Raw genomic sequence first — 17,290 nt, 5'->3', positions numbered from 1 at the left:
TGGTGAACAGATAAGAAGAGGATTAAAAATGCATAATGCTTTGGGCATACCATTGCCACAGAGGACACAGTTATAATCAGGGCTAGAAAGAAGGAATACAACCATGAGCAGAGGCTGGAGGTTTATCATAACAAGGAAAGAGAAGGTAGAATGATACAATTGAGACAGCATTGGCACATAGCAGAAGTTCGTAAAGGTCAGTGCTTCAAAGAGAACATAGAATTTCAGGTACTCATTATTACACTTTACTTGTAAGAGAAATGTGTCAATGCTCACCCATTTTATTGCAACTTTCCTTTGAAATGCAGGTAATTGCCCTTTACAGCTGAAACCCTGCAGGTTCTCAGTACCTGACAGTACAAGGCAATTTAATTCACGGTTAAAAGGACAAGGAAATTGTAATAAAACATGCATAGACGAGAGGGTATTTCGGGACAGAACGGAGTGTGATACCAAGGTTGCATAGAAAATGATAGATTGATACCAGAGTTAAAAGGATTTTCTCCTTTGAAGCAAAAGAATGGAGGAGGCCATGCCACACAGATGAGAGTTTCAAGAAGAGAAGAGGTCCAGCTTATGAGCAGAGAAGATGGTGACAAAATGAAAAAAGACAACACCGTGGTGCAATAGGGAAGATAGGAAGGTAATAGCATGGGAACAGAGAACAATTTAGAGGTGAGGATAATACATTGAACAGAGAGGAGATAAAATAGGAGGTTACTGCCATTAGCACATAGGTGAGATTCTTGTAGGTCGCAGTGATGAAAGTGATACACCTAAGACACTGTGGAAAATGAAATTGCATTACACCGAAATAGTGTTGATATTGTGTAAATTAAAAAAGGAGGTCTAAGCTTAGACGGAATGGTGATGCTATGACCAAGAAGACTAACATCTGACCTTTACCATAACGTCCCTGTAACCTTTGGGTTTTTTGTGTATATATATATATATATATATCTGTAGCAGATTTGGAGAAAATGGCAAATAAAAAAATGGACATGAAGTCCTCGAATATCTCCAGGAAAGAATGGGTTGCAATAAAGTCCTTGAGAGATGACAAAACAATCGAGATTAAGCCCTCAGATAAGGGCGGGAACATCGTCATCTTCTCTAAGGAGCAATATGAGCAGGAGGCACTCAGACAGTTGAGTGATAAAGAGTGCTACATCACAGTGAAAAGAGAAGAGTATGTTAAGAGCACCATTATATACGAGAACCTATTGAAACAATGGAAAGAAGAGGGCATGATCAGTCAAGAGGAATTTGTCTTCTTACAATGTGATTCCCCTATGCTCCCCACCTTCTATCATCTGCCCAAGATCCATAAAAATGCCAAAAGACCACCAGGGAGGCCGATTGTCTCGGCAATCGGAAGTCTCCTGGAAAATACGTCACGCTTCATAGACATTTTTTTAGCACCCATCGTCAAAGACCTGCCCTCTTATGTAAGGGATACACAGGACTTTCTTCGCATCATGGACAATATTTCCTGGGATAAAGACATGCTACTAATAACTATGGATGTCGTTAACTTATACACATGCATAGATCATGAACAGGGTCTGTGTGCCACGAAATGGTTTTTGGAACAAAAACAACCGAAACACCGAGCACACAGCGAGATGATTCTAAGCATGATAAGATTTTGTCTGTTTAATAATTATTTCCTTTTTGCAGGCCAACTTTACAAGCAGATCAGAGGGACCTCAATGGGTTCGTGCTTCTCCCCCAGCTACGCGAATCTCTTCGTGGGCTGGTGGGAGAAGCACGAAGCATGGGGTGGCAGTAATGAAAGATGGAACAAACAAATATTGATGTGGACCAGGTATATTGATGACCTGTTCATCATTTGGAGGGGAGACAGGGCCTCTGCTGAGGAGTATGTCTCGGCTCTAAATGATAACGAATTAAATCTCAAGTTCACCAGCACCATAAGTGATCAGTCTGTCTGTTATCTGGACCTAGAGGTCTTTGTGGATAATGACCATCTCCACACTGGACTTTATAGAAAGCCGACGGCTGGCAATGCGGTATTACACGCGGCCAGCCACCATCCTAGAAGTCTAATAAGGAATGTACCTTATGGTGAATACCTTAGACTCAAAAGAAATTGCTCTGGAACTGAGGATTTTAAGAAAGCTCAGGAAGAAGCGAGTGACAGGTTCCAAGCAAGAGGCTATTCTAGAAATATCTTAGAACAAGCCAACACCAAGGCAGACAATATTGACAGAAGGGATCTTCTGATAGTGAAAGAGTCAAGGAAAGAGAGTGAGCAGGTCAGAATGATTACGACATTCAACAATAAATCTGGAGAATTGGTCCAAGCATTTAAAAGAAACTGGCATATATTAAGAACTGATACCATCTTGAAGAAATCATTACCAGATAGACCTATGGTAACATATAGGAGGTGCCAGTCTCTTTCGGACCATCTTGTTCATAGCCATTACTCCCCTACTAAGGCCAATCAGATGACAAACAAGATAGTTGGCTTTTTTCCTTGCTTACGTTGCAAGGCTTGTAAATTCAGTAAGAAAGTCAAGGAGTATCCATGCAGAACAGGTGAAGAGAGACCGAGTAGAAAGATCACAAAACATTTAAATTGTAACTCAGATTTTACAGTCTACTGTTTGGTCTGTCCTTGTAACAAACGTTACATAGGAAGCACCATAAAACCAGCAAAAATGAGAATTTTAGAACACATGAGGGCTATCGTGAATAAGGACAAAACATATCCGATAGCTCGTCATTTTGCTGAACAACACAACAGCAATAGGGATTTACTAGTGTACTATTGTATAGATCAGGTTCCAAAGACAGAACGAGGGGGGGATAGAGAAAGATCCCTACGCATATTGGAATCACGGTATATCCTAGACCTTAAAACAATGACACCATGGGGTCTTAATAACGATGCTGAAATGTGGGTGCACCTATAGAAAAATCTGGGATATGCAAGAAAATAATGAATCTGCAATTAGAACATGGTATTACTCCTTGTACATTTGTAAACAGTAACTGATTGTTGGCTTGTAAATACATATTCCCTTCATACGTGTAATGGTGACAAGAGAGAATAGCGTAATATGGGTACCAGAAAATCATGTCTGGCTAATTGTGGCATATTCATAAGCCCATACTGGGCTAAACATCAACCCATCAGCCTAGCTGAAAATTGTTCCGTAGATATGTAAATACATCATGTAAATGTGTACATAGCGGGCACGGGGTTACATAATCAGTAACTTTTATATGTATATATATGATGTGCACACCATCTAGCCATGTATAAACTAGGGGATACACCCCTGCATAACTGCAGAGACGTCTATGATTTAGGCGCATTGGGTTGAACAACTCACCACATGCAAATGTGTATTCTGCATAATGCGCCCTGAACAAATTAGGGGATACACCCCCTTATAAACATCTGTGACGCCTGTAAATATGTAAAGTACATTTATCGGTACCAAAATTGTAATTAATGTAAATATGTGACAGTCTCATAACATATTTTTGTCAATTGTCAAACTTTGTTTTATATTTTTTTTGCACTAAGCACTTTTATCACTCGCCAGTTTAAACAATGGTAGTAACTCTGTATATATACACTACAAGATGGCTGCCACTAATCTGTGTTAGATACCATCGTTGATGTCTATGACTCCCAAAAGGGCGGACTGTTTAAAATGGCGAGAATGTTTGAACACTGACGACACTGACAAAGCCTTGTGCGAAACGCGTCTGTCGAGGGTGCTGGGGGGTTTGGAAATAAAATAGCTTAAGAAACTACGACACTGGAGTGCTGGCCGTTTTTTCTTGGAACCGATTTCTGGGAACGTGTAACGATATATATATATATATATATATATATATATATATATATATATATATATATATATATATATATGTTACTTCAAAGTGCCCGAAAGCTTTAAAAGACGCACTCACAGCAGCTGAAGTCGCCAGACTTATTTATTCAAGGAAAGCCAGCATTAATATTTCAGATGTGGTGCTTGGCCGACGCGTTTCAAGGACTTTCTCCTCTTCTTCATGGGCAGCTTGGAGTTTCACACAGATGGCCCCAATCGACTTTTAATCCCATACTTTGACCTTTGCATAGTGCATCCGTGTAGTGCAATGTATGCTGGGATTTCTAGTCCCGACCGGAGTACATTGTTCCTTTGGTAAGTTCTGTGTGATTCCTTTTAAAAGCGATGTTTTCTTGTCTGTAAATTCCGAAATATCATGCTGGTAATTAATCTTGCAGCTGTCGTACTGGTCGCAGTTTTGGTAAAGTACATTCACTGCGCAGCCTCTCCGAAGGGTCATGGAGACGGTGCATCTTTTCACGGCAGGGCGGCCGTGGAATTAATGTTACTACAAAGTGCCCGAAAGCTTTAAAAGACGCACTCACAGCAGCTGAAGTCGCCAGACTTATTTATTCAAGGAAAGCCAGCATTAATATTTCAGATGTGGTGCTTGGCCGACGCGTTTCAAGGACTTTCTCCTCTTCTTCATGGGCAGCTTGGAGTTTCACACAGATGGCCCCAATCGACTTTTAATCCCATACTTTGACCTTTGCATAGTGCATCCGTGTAGTGCAATGTATGCTGGGATTTCTAGTCCCGACCGGAGTACATTGTTCCTTTGGTAAGTTCTGTGTGATTCCTTTTAAAAGCGATGTTTTCTTGTCTGTAAATTCCGAAATATCATGCTGGTAATTAATCTTGCAGCTGTCGTACTGGTCGCAGTTTTGGTAAAGTACATTCACTGCGCAGCCTCTCCGAAGGGTCATGGAGACGGTGCATCTTTTCACGGCAGGGCGGCCGTGGAATTAATGTTACTACAAAGTGCCCGAAAGCTTTAAAAGACGCACTCACAGCAGCTGAAGTCGCCAGACTTATTTATTCAAGGAAAGCCAGCATTAATATTTCAGATGTGGTGCTTGGCCGACGCGTTTCAAGGACTTTCTCCTCTTCTTCATGGGCAGCTTGGAGTTTCACACAGATGGCCCCAATCGACTTTTAATCCCATACTTTGACCTTTGCATAGTGCATCCGTGTAGTGCAATGTATGCTGGGATTTCTAGTCCCGACCGGAGTACATTGTTCCTTTGGTAAGTTCTGTGTGATTCCTTTTAAAAGCGATGTTTTCTTGTCTGTAAATTCCGAAATATCATGCTGGTAATTAATCTTGCAGCTGTCGTACTGGTCGCAGTTTTGGTAAAGTACATTCACTGCGCAGCCTCTCCGAAGGGTCATGGAGACGGTGCATCTTTTCACGGCAGGGCGGCCGTGAAAAGATGCACCGTCTCCATGACCCTTCGGAGAGGCTGCGCAGTGAATGTACTTTACCAAAACTGCGACCAGTACGACAGCTGCAAGATTAATTACCAGCATGATATTTCGGAATTTACAGACAAGAAAACATCGCTTTTAAAAGGAATCACACAGAACTTACCAAAGGAACAATGTACTCCGGTCGGGACTAGAAATCCCAGCATACATTGCACTACACGGATGCACTATGCAAAGGTCAAAGTATGGGATTAAAAGTCGATTGGGGCCATCTGTGTGAAACTCCAAGCTGCCCATGAAGAAGAGGAGAAAGTCCTTGAAACGCGTCGGCCAAGCACCACATCTGAAATATTAATGCTGGCTTTCCTTGAATAAATAAGTCTGGCGACTTCAGCTGCTGTGAGTGCGTCTTTTAAAGCTTTCGGGCACTTTGTAGTAACATTAATTCCACGGCCGCCCTGCCGTGAAAAGATGCACCGTCTCCATGACCCTTCGGAGAGGCTGCGCAGTGAATGTACTTTACCAAAACTGCGACCAGTACGACAGCTGCAAGATTAATTACCAGCATGATATTTCGGAATTTACAGACAAGAAAACATCGCTTTTAAAAGGAATCACACAGAACTTACCAAAGGAACAATGTACTCCGGTCGGGACTAGAAATCCCAGCATACATTGCACTACACGGATGCACTATGCAAAGGTCAAAGTATGGGATTAAAAGTCGATTGGGGCCATCTGTGTGAAACTCCAAGCTGCCCATGAAGAAGAGGAGAAAGTCCTTGAAACGCGTCGGCCAAGCACCACATCTGAAATATTAATGCTGGCTTTCCTTGAATAAATAAGTCTGGCGACTTCAGCTGCTGTGAGTGCGTCTTTTAAAGCTTTCGGGCACTTTGTAGTAACATTAATTCCACGGCCGCCCTGCCGTGAAAAGATGCACCGTCTCCATGACCCTTCGGAGAGGCTGCGCAGTGAATGTACTTTACCAAAACTGCGACCAGTACGACAGCTGCAAGATTAATTACCAGCATGATATTTCGGAATTTACAGACAAGAAAACATCGCTTTTAAAAGGAATCACACAGAACTTACCAAAGGAACAATGTACTCCGGTCGGGACTAGAAATCCCAGCATACATTGCACTACACGGATGCACTATGCAAAGGTCAAAGTATGGGATTAAAAGTCGATTGGGGCCATCTGTGTGAAACTCCAAGCTGCCCATGAAGAAGAGGAGAAAGTCCTTGAAACGCGTCGGCCAAGCACCACATCTGAAATATTAATGCTGGCTTTCCTTGAATAAATAAGTCTGGCGACTTCAGCTGCTGTGAGTGCATCTTTTAAAGCTTTCGGGCACTTTGTAGTAATATATATATATATATATATATATATCCCAGCAAACAGTTTGCACCATGTGGGAAGAGCCTCACTGCTAGGTTACAGTTACAATCCTCAATTCAAGCGTAATGTGCAGCATGGAGGGAATAACCCCAATTCACAGCCAAACGTGTTTCTGGATATTCATCCCTTGATCACTGGCACTGGCAACTGGAATCACTCTATGGACGTTTGAAAAAACACCATTTTAATTACAGGTAAGCCCCTGTTAGACTTGGCATCTTTTGGCGTGTTTCGCCTGAATTTTTGCTTTCTGACCTCCCGTTTTTGACTCTGTTTTTGCTGGTGTAATGATTCTGCGCACTTTCCTCACTGCTGTCCAGTGGTAAAGTGCAAGTGCTCCTGTATAAAATGTGTTGTGGATTGGTGTTTCCATGATTAGCCTATTTGATTTATGTGTCAGTCTCTAGTAAAGTGCACTGCAAGTGCCAGGGCCTATAAATCAAATGCTGTTGGTGGGCTGCAGCACTGGATTGTGCCACCCACGCAGACAACCCGTAAAGTGTAACTCAGGCCTGCCATTGCAGAGCCTGTGCGCATCCTGGGGCTGCCATGTTGACTTGGCAAGTGCCCACACTTGTAATTCCCTAAACCTTCCTTTTTCTGCATGCGAGTCGCCCCTAAGGTAGGTCCAAGGTACCCACATGGGCAGGGTGCATTGTATGTGAAAGGTAGGACATGCCCTGGTGTTTGTGGCATGTCCTGATAGTGAATTACAGCCTACTTCATTTTTCACTATTGCAAACCTACCAGTTCCCCATCGGCCAGTGTGGGCAGTCTGATTATAACATCCTATAATCCTAACTGACTCAGGGAACATGGTAGAAATTCGAGTTTAGTATGCCTGGACTCAGCATGATAAAATACATCTTTTAGTGAAGTTGGTTTTAACATTCTGTGTTTGAAATTTCCCCATTTTAGAAAGTAGGTATTTTCTGACCTAACCATCCAGCCTGCCTGTGCTAGCTTGTGTATTGTCTGTCTGGTTTGTGAGTGACAGGGCCTGGGGGAGACTCCAGTAGACAGGGTGAGTCAGCACAAGGCTGAGTAGACCTATCTGCTCACAGATGCGTACGAGGAGTAGCACCTGGTTCTGAATAGGACTGTGCCTGTCTTCTACTGTGCTGGATCCACCTCCTGTTGTGTGGCTGAGGACCCTGGCCCACACTGACAAAGGAAGGAGGTGCCCACAGGCAGGGTGCACCCAAAACTGGTTTGAACTAGGTCCAGGCCCCTCTGCCTGCAGAGGACAAAGACATTGCTGGTATAAATATTGTGGCCCGACCCCAAGACTTTAGAACTCGCTAGAATCAAGGAACCTGCCAAGAAGAAGAGCTGGAATAGCTGCCAGAAGGAGTACTGCCCCTTTGCTGTGTTGTTGCTTTGTTGGGTTGGCCTGCAGCTGCTACTTCTGCCTTGGGCAGTGAAAGGACTGGACTGAACCTTCTCTACTTGTGCTGAGTATCTCCAAGGGCCTGAAACCGAGCTGGCCTCCTGTTAAAAAGTCTCAGGGACTGCAAAGACTTCACCAACCTCTGGGTACTGCTCCTGGAACCGCTGTTTCAGTTACCACAGAGAAGAGGGAAAAGCGACTGACTCTGTCACTGACTCCGTCGCTGGCTTTGTGTCCTGATGGCACTGCAGGCCGCACCGTCTCACCCTGCACCGCAAGCCTTGGTCTCACCGACGCCGTCTGCACGATTGTCACCGAGCCGCTGCCTGCACTGCATCGAGAGGACACCGCAGCTCGCACGACCTCGCTTCACTTTCATGGCCTGGTCTTACAGACACTTTGCACCGTAACCGCGTCACCTGCACCGCAACCTGCCAGCACCACATCGAGCACCGTCTCACCCTGCACCACCAGCCTTGGTCTCACCAACGCCGTTTGGATGATCGTCACCGAGTCGCTGCTCGCACCGCATCAAGAGGACACCGCGCCTTGAAACGCTTTCACGTTGCATCGCAACCGCGGAGGATGCCAAGTCCGGCTCGCACCTCCGTGTGAACTGCACTAAGTAAGGTACTCTTAATGAGTCTGTTCATGCTGTTGCTGGCTCGTAACGACGCCGACAGCTGTAACTGCAAGACTGTGTTGTTTTCAGCTTCGCGGTAGGGTCCGACCGAGCTACAGACTCGTACGAACTGTGTTTTCAACGTATTTTTGAAAGGTAAAGACATCTTACGAAGTAACTATTTCTAAAGTACTGTATTGTGGATTGTGGATTGTAGGTTACAGTCCTCAATTCAAGCATGATGTGCAGCATAGAGGGCAGTGCACACAACCCCAATTCACAGCCAAACCCGTTTCATGATATTCATCCCTTGATAACTGGCAACCGGAATCACTCTATGGATGTTTGAAAAAAACACGATTTTAATAACAGGTAAGCACCGCCCACTGGCCTCGGGGCATTATCGTTATTGTGGTTTTCACATATCCTTCCCAAGTGGGCTCCGTGAGTGTTCACCGTCATAATAATTTTAAAAAACAGTGGGTAGTTAATGAACAATACTTCAATCCGTGATGCCTTACTCAAATCACGCTGAGGCGACCCCACCAGTCTCGAGTTCAAGAAATCCTGCACTCGTGATATGCTTCTGTGGCAGGCAATTTCCTTCAAAGCACATCTGTAGGGTCCACCAGCACAAACCTACAACTAGTTTAAGAGCATTGGTATTCGTTTGTTTGTTTGTTTAAGCTTTATTTCAGCCCAAGGACCTAGAAGCACATAAATAAGCAATGATAAAACATTAACTAAAATCAAATGCACCTAAAAACAACAGTAACACTGTTGTGTGTACAGAAAGTAGGGATTCAAAATAAAATACAACATTAAAATGCACTTTTGATGGGGGTATGCTCATTTATAGAATAACACTAGATATTTAACCCTTTAAGGCACTAAATTTGGCCTGTGTAATCCACATAGCCAACAAGTAGCGCGAGACTATGAAAACCAATGGTTTCCTACAGTCCGTTCTTAATATCCTTAGGGCAGACTTATATTCTCTAATCCCCAAATTCGGCAGCGTGGTAGGGTTCAACGACGCATGCTAGTTAAATAGCCTGGGCAGAACAACATTACATTTTCTAGAGACTCTTTGGAGGGCCCACAACCTGGACACAGCTCCCCCTCCGCCAGAGGGGACTTATACCATTTGGTAGTGAATGAACGGAGGGGCAGGGTCCCATAATGAAATAGTAGAAACAAGGGCCTTGCTTGGGGTGATTCGATCTCATCCATGAAATCTTCTCTAGTGAGAGAGCTGTGCCGGGTATTTGAGTGTATTAAGGACTATCGATGCTACCAATATGCTAATTTAATATTGCTTTTAGAGACTGGCCTAACCTCTCTTGGGGAACTCCACAATGATGGTAGGCCAATTTCTCCCAAGATGCTTTTAATATGCTTAATTTAAGATATATTTCCTGAGCCCACCAGCCTAAGTATTTCTTCCAATCCATCTCGGTATGGGTGGAGCTCTGGAGTTGCCCACATCCTCCTACAGAAGAGAATGGGACAGAGACCAACTTTGTCTTAAAGGGGTCTCAACCTCAAGTCAAACAATAGTGGCAACGAATGAGTACTTATAGGGAAACCCACTATTATTTGCACAGATCTGTTTTCCACCAATTCTAGCGAAGAGACGTCTAGATGGCCCTACACTTCCGCAGAGTACGTGGCCATCCCAAGGGCTTGATAGTGATAGACCTGTAGTGCGGGTTGTGCCGGTCGGAACGCAGAGTTATGGGCCACCTTTGTAATAATTCCTCCTACTTGCTCTAGTTTCAATCTGCGCTGCATAATGTGTGTCTGCCACCCACCCTGCTCTCTAAATGTAATGCCAAAATAGGTGAATATATGCATTCTCTCCAGAGGTTTTCCGGCCAAAGTCGGATTTGCTCTGAATGTGCAAACCGGGTTTATTACCATAAACTTGGTTTTGGCCACATTTATTTCAAGGCCCCGTGTTATGCAAAAATGTTCAAAGTGGTTAAAAAATGTTTGGAGGGCAATGGGTGATTTGGAAATGAGGGGGTATTGTTGGCAAACATGAGGGCAGGAATCCTCATGTCTGCCAGTTTAGGTGCATCATTGTCATCCTGATCTAGGTGCTTTATAAGTGCATTGATGTAGAGTGAGAAAAACATGAGGGAAAGTACGCAGCCCTGCAGAACCCCTCTATTGATAGGAAATGACTGTAAGCTCACTAGCCATCCCACATCTAACCTGTGAATAGTTATTGTTGTGCAGCCTCACCATATTATCTTGTAGATAATTTGGGACCCCTCAGCTCCTGCAGCACCTGACATAGAGTTAACCTAGATACTAAATCAAAGTCGGAGTGGAGGTTCACAAATTCAATGTATAGACAACTTCCCCCCAGGGTAACAGTTTCCCAGATTAACATCAGGAGTCGAAACACCTGGTCAACTGTACTCGTGGCCTTCCTAAATCCCACCTGCAACGGAGACAAGATGCTATTATCTGATATCCAATCCTATAGTCTTCCAAGTAAGATGTTGGAAAATAGCTTTAGAGAAACATCTTTTAGGGGCTATCAAGCAAACTAATCGGTTTGTATTTGCTAGGGAGGTCACAGGCCCCTTTTATAAATGGGGACAAATTCCCACGTCAGGGTAGAGGTGCCCCTTGCAGAAAAGCTGTGAACAATGGTGAAAAATAGGCTCCTCAAATATTGTCCTTATCGCTATTCATAGTTGAACACTGATGTCATATGTTTAGCACCTGAAGTACACTGCCATAAATCAGGTCAATCGTGTTCTTCATGAAACACACATGCAATTACATATTTGAAAATACTCAAGACATACATGGATTAAGAGAACTAAATGACTCTTAAGACAAACATTGGCAATGCCAATAGCTCTGGCTTATGAATGCCTTTTGTGTCACTGATGGGTGCAGACACTCAATAAGTCATCCTATATGCACGCATGCCTCCATTCATCAATCTACTGACTGAGCTTTCCATTCACCCCTAAAATAATCATTCAAACTCAGCAATATATGCATGATTCATTAAAAAAATACAAGTAGAAAAATGAAAACATGCTGCCATCTAAACACAACGGGCATATGTGTGCAGGACTCACAATACAGGAAACATTGTCCCTGTCATCATGGTGATCTAACCTTCCCTGATGAAGGGTTTGCCCAAAATGCATTGGGCCTGAACAAGGGTCTGAGCAACTTGGCTTATTCATGTCTAGAATGACATTATTCTTTGAATAAATTTGAAACTGCCCTCAACTACCATGAGGAATAAACACTACTTGGTTCCAACTTAATGTCTACCTGTTGAATAACATTGGAAAAATCTCCTTCAGAGCTACCAGCGGAAGTTACCTGGTGGGATAACATTCTGTGGAAGAGGTGTGGCGCAGCGGCCATGGTGCCTAACTCCGGACTACGGGGTTTACAGTTCGATCCCTGGTGCCGGAGGCAGGTTAGCCCAGCACCATGTGACTCTGGGCAATAGCTTGCCTAATCTTCCTGAGGGCCCCCAGAACCGGGATACCACTTCGGAGGTAGCTGTGCGCTTTACAAATACTGGTATTTCATGTCATTTCTTACAGTATGGACAACAACATTCCAAAATAATCTCCATATTTAGAGGAAATGGCCATGTGGAATGTGGCACACTGCAAATAAAATGAGAGGCAAGCAAGAAATCCATCAGAGAGGCAAGCAAGAAATCCATCAGCACTGCCTGGAGAGCTGTACCATACTCTTAAAAAACATTCAAATAAGAAGCAAAGAAATGAAAGAGAAACTACAAAAGGAAGAAAATTCAAAACTAAATGACTGGCCAACCAGCCCTGACGCTGTAGCACAATGATTTTCAGGTGATCAGAAAATGCCATAATTAAAAGGACAAAAGAGCCAATGACTAAGGCAGACTGAACCATTATCCCTTGCAGTTTGCTGTTATGGATAGAAGCAGAGAGGAGCGGATCAGGGTCCCACATAGAGCTAGCTGGAAGTAGCGTATTCTGTATTGGGAGTGTTTCATAGGTGACTGCTTCATGAAAAAAAAAATTCTTCAACATACGCCTGTCACGAAGAGCTGGGCATAGACCACCTAGAGGACATTATAAGAACACAACCTATAATGCTCTGGAGAAGAATTTGGGTCACTGAACAATGCAATTTAACCAGACTCATCATTCAAGACATTCAGACGCTGGAGCACTACGGGCGGATGAAATGGACAGCCTATGTAAAAGCCTTTCTTACAGATATGGGACACAGTCATTATTTTACAGATCCATCATCTTTATACAGTATTTCCAAAAAAGATCTGAGGAAAGCATGTCTATCACACCTGCACCAAACACGTCTGCTAAAAGAAATCCATAAATCCTCTGTACAACAAAGTCTATTAGTCCAAACAGTATCATCCATTGAACCTTATTTGCTGTATAACATGACCCAATTTGAAAAACTACTTCTGACACGCTTCAGGTTCAACATGTTCCACTTAATGGTCTGCTTTCCCACACAAAATGATTGGTCATCAAAAATGTCATTGTGCCCTTGTGACTCCCAATCAAAGCAGTCGACAATACATACAGTCTTATTTTGTACATTTTTTGAGGCACCCCGCAGACAATGGCTATTGCCCATATTTAAATATTGGGGCCTACGCCAATGTCGCCCAGCCTACCTGGCGTTACAATATCTGGAAAATGAATTGATAGCAAAAGCAACTGTACGTTTTTTGAAATTTTGCATACGCCATAGGTCTAATCTCTGAAAATCAAATGTATGAAGAGACTACAAGGGTTGGTAGTAAGAGTCTAACCTCTTCTTTTAATGATTTTACAAAATGCATTTTAAACTCATGATTTTTTAACAGTCTTTTTAAATTGAACTAATGTATGAAATGTATTTCTATGAACTTTTATGGTCTTCTTTGCAAAACCGAATAAAGTGATTTTTTGATTTTGATTTGATTTTGACTGCTTCATGAAATGGACTGAATCAGAATGACTTCAACATAGGATTTACTCATAAGATCGTTTTTCTTGATGTGGACCTTTATGCCAAGGACAAAGGAACACAGCGTAGACCTGTTCAGAAACCAAATGAATCTAACTGAGTTTTACATGCATCTAGTGCCCATACCAGAATAATGAAATCCCATACAGGGAGATGATGCGGGCAAGGTACAATTGCATTGATAAAGAGGACTTACAAAAGTGTCTACAGGATATGGAGACAAGATTCGTACACATAGGATGCATGTGATTATGACAGCCAGCAATAGGAATGCGAAAATAGAGAGAGAACTCTACGTGAATCTAGACATGATAAGAAAAAAATTGAAGAAAGTGAGGTTGATTACTGGTTTTAGTTGGATCTTACATAGATTATGCAAATGTCTACAGAAGCATGTACAGGAATTTTATATAGTGCAAATCACCGAGCGGTTTCTAAGCGCATTGCTTAGGGAACCCGTCCTGGTATTCCCCTGTGAGATAATCCCGGCAGGGTATCCGCAAGGTGAAAGCCAGGCATCCCGCCTCGAGGGGCGGTTGTGGAGATTAAGCAAGCTATTGCCCAGAGTCGCAGAGTGTGAACCCGTGAGTCGAGTAGGCACCGGAGCGAGAATTGTCGAGTCCATGGACATTTTAGGACTCAAGACCCCGCCGAGCCGGAAACCCTGGTCCCGAGCTGACCTCTGCTTTCAGGTCTGCCTCCTCTAACCAGTGGGCCACACTTCTCCACCACAAGCATTGGCATCTTCTGCAAGCAGACAAGATGCTGCATGACTATACTTCCAATAGAGCAGACATTAGTTTTCTGAATGGTTGATTACTGGTTTTATTTGGATCTTACATAGAGTTTGCAAATGTTTTCAGAAGCATTGGCATCTTCTGTAAGCAGACAAGGTGCTGCTTGACTCTATTTCCAATATTTCCAATAGAGCAGACATTACTATTTGAATGGTAAATTACTAAAGCATTTACGGAGTCCTAGCTATCCCGTACAACAGTTGAAGATTATTTGGATTACACAGCACACACTAGGGTTTCACAAATGTGGTCTTTGTGGGACATGTAGGTGGACATTAGACAAGACTAAAAAATTCTGAAAATAAGAACAAACATCAATTGTAACACTCAATTTATATTGTATGTTATTGTATACCAATGTGATCATATTTATTTAGGGAGCATGATAGGAGTCTTACGAGAATTGGTTGAAGTCACAGGGTTATTTATCCACAATTGCGGATATACTGTTTATTTTGTATAATAATTCGTTTTTTTGGTTACATTTAAGCCCTGGTGAAGTCGTGAATACAATGAAACACATTTTGGCTAATGCTAAGAGACTAAGAAAAATTAAAGCCTTAATAAATTATCAAGATCGAGAATCAACGGCTAAAGCCTAATCACGAAGATTGTATTTATACTCCTGAGTGTGCTTTAGGCTATGTAACGTTTTTTGCAAACATTTGGGTTTGTTGGAGTATTTTGGGTGAGCATCCCTCCCTTTAAGCACTACAATACTCAAATGCTCTAGAAGATATAGTGTTAATTGTGAGCGCCTGGAATCCTAAAATTCACTCCTCTTCAACAGAAGCAGAGGGCAAAAGACAGACAGACCTTTGTCAGAACACAGTGGGCCCAAAGGCCTTCTATGTACCTATGTGGATATAGATGTGTATACATTGCTGTTTTATTTATTAATTTGTATTTAATAAAAGATCCTGGAAGAAATATAAGAAGAGGTTCTAGCAAGAATTATTCCCCCCTAGAGCTTGTCAGAGGCAGAACCCACCACCAAACCCCTTGCCTCCTAAGGTAATCAAGGAGATTCCATGGAACAAAAAAAACAACCTGTAGGCTTAAATTCAGAGTAATAATAATCTACCATTAAATGTCTATTGACGCTAAAGGATGTTTTTTCACAATCAATAGATCAGGCTTACTGCCTTTATTGTAACCTTTTATAATAAACAATCAGGCATATAATCTTTATCGTTGGCTTGCCAACGTAACCAGCTTAAGCCAACTGTACTTAGTGTAACCTTACCACAAGGCAGGCATTTGGCATACAGTCATAAACAAGTAAATGTATACATAATTACAGTTGGTAAAGCAAAATACAATACCATCTTAGACAGCTTCAAATTCAAAATATGTTTGTTTCAATTAAATTAAACCATAGACATTTATAGTTCAGTGCAATATTAAAAGTTCAGAACAATTAAAATGATAAAATAGCAGCTGCATAGGCCAGGAGCTATTATGGACAGAAATTTAGAATGGAGGCTGGTGTGAAGTCAAAAGAAAAGCATTGGGCAATTTTCGACTGCTTAAAGCTCCTTTTATGCATGCACCTCCAGCGCCTAATAATATTGCTCCTAGTTTTTTGTGAAAAGGTGCACAGATGTCAACTGCAAACCACCCTGCAAAGAGCAAAATTTAATATTTATGGATGTCTGATGCTGCTGGGCCTACAACTCCCTTATGTTCTCACTGATTAATAATCATGAAAGGAGTGCACCTCCAACATCGTATGTTGTCGCTTCCATACTTCTGGGCTAGATTACAAAGGAGTTGGTGCAAACCACTCTGAATACTCCAAAGATAAAGTAATAATACTCTAGTACTGGGGGTACAGCCACAACCATACATTGTCACTCTGTTTATTACAGGCTAAAATGCAGAGATATTAGTGCAGACCATGCTTTTTGGAGCATTGGTTAAGAGTTGTAATGGACCAATGCTGGCAGCTCGATTAGGTGTTATGCTGAATACTAAGTGACCGTGGACCCTTCAGCTATCAACTACCTGTTTTGTTTTAACATAAATGTTATGAAGGATGAACTCACTTGGGGGTGTCGCCCTACACGCAGAAGAGGAATACAAGACAGTATAATCTAAAGCCATGTTGGTTAAAAATATTCCTCAGCAAAGACTTGCAATCAGTTAGTAGCACAGAGCATATAGATAGGATGTGAGTCCAACTTTCTTCCTGTTGATGGCAAAGTCTGCACTTAGTTATGGAAGGGCTCGGAAGCCATTTAGGCAGGAAATCTCCATAGAGATCCTAATAAGGATTATTGTAGTGCATATGTTCTATTCCTACAGTTTATTCGAGTAGATAAACAGCTCCAAACTCTTGCCTAATACAATAGTCTGCGAAATTCTATGTAACAAAGTATCTGCCTACAGGTTTTAGCACAGTATAATAACAATCCATAGTTAAAAGCATATTGTGTTTAATGCATGCTTTCACAATAAGTACATCAGGCCTACAGGCTTTGGCATGACATTTCATATTAAACAGATCAAACCTGTGAAATCTGGCATCCTTTTACTAATGAACTGATGAACCTTTACCCTTTAGCATTGGGTATACCCTTTACCCACCACTAGTCTACTGAAGTGCATGCAGAGTAGTAACCATCATGCACACAGCTAAAAAATGACAAACATGTAGAAGATACAGCTTCCAAAACAATATATAAACCCTTCTAACCAGAACCTAACAAATATAATCACAATGAAACTCCCAAGGTATGTCAGAGTGGGCGGCCA

General features: G+C 42.3%; 1 protein-coding gene across 1 annotated transcript in view; it reads right to left on the bottom strand.

Moving 5' to 3' along the window:
- Positions 1 to 17,290, bottom strand: part of ARAP2 (ArfGAP with RhoGAP domain, ankyrin repeat and PH domain 2) — a 1,270,949-nt gene that overhangs the window by 148,972 nt on the left and 1,104,687 nt on the right. The gene's annotated exons all lie outside the window — the stretch shown is intronic.

Source organism: Lissotriton vulgaris, chromosome 3_2, assembly GCF_964263255.1.
Source record: "Lissotriton vulgaris chromosome 3_2, aLisVul1.2, whole genome shotgun sequence".
Classification (NCBI taxonomy): domain Eukaryota; kingdom Metazoa; phylum Chordata; class Amphibia; order Caudata; family Salamandridae; genus Lissotriton; species Lissotriton vulgaris.
This window is presented reverse-complemented; position numbering and strand designations above follow the sequence as displayed.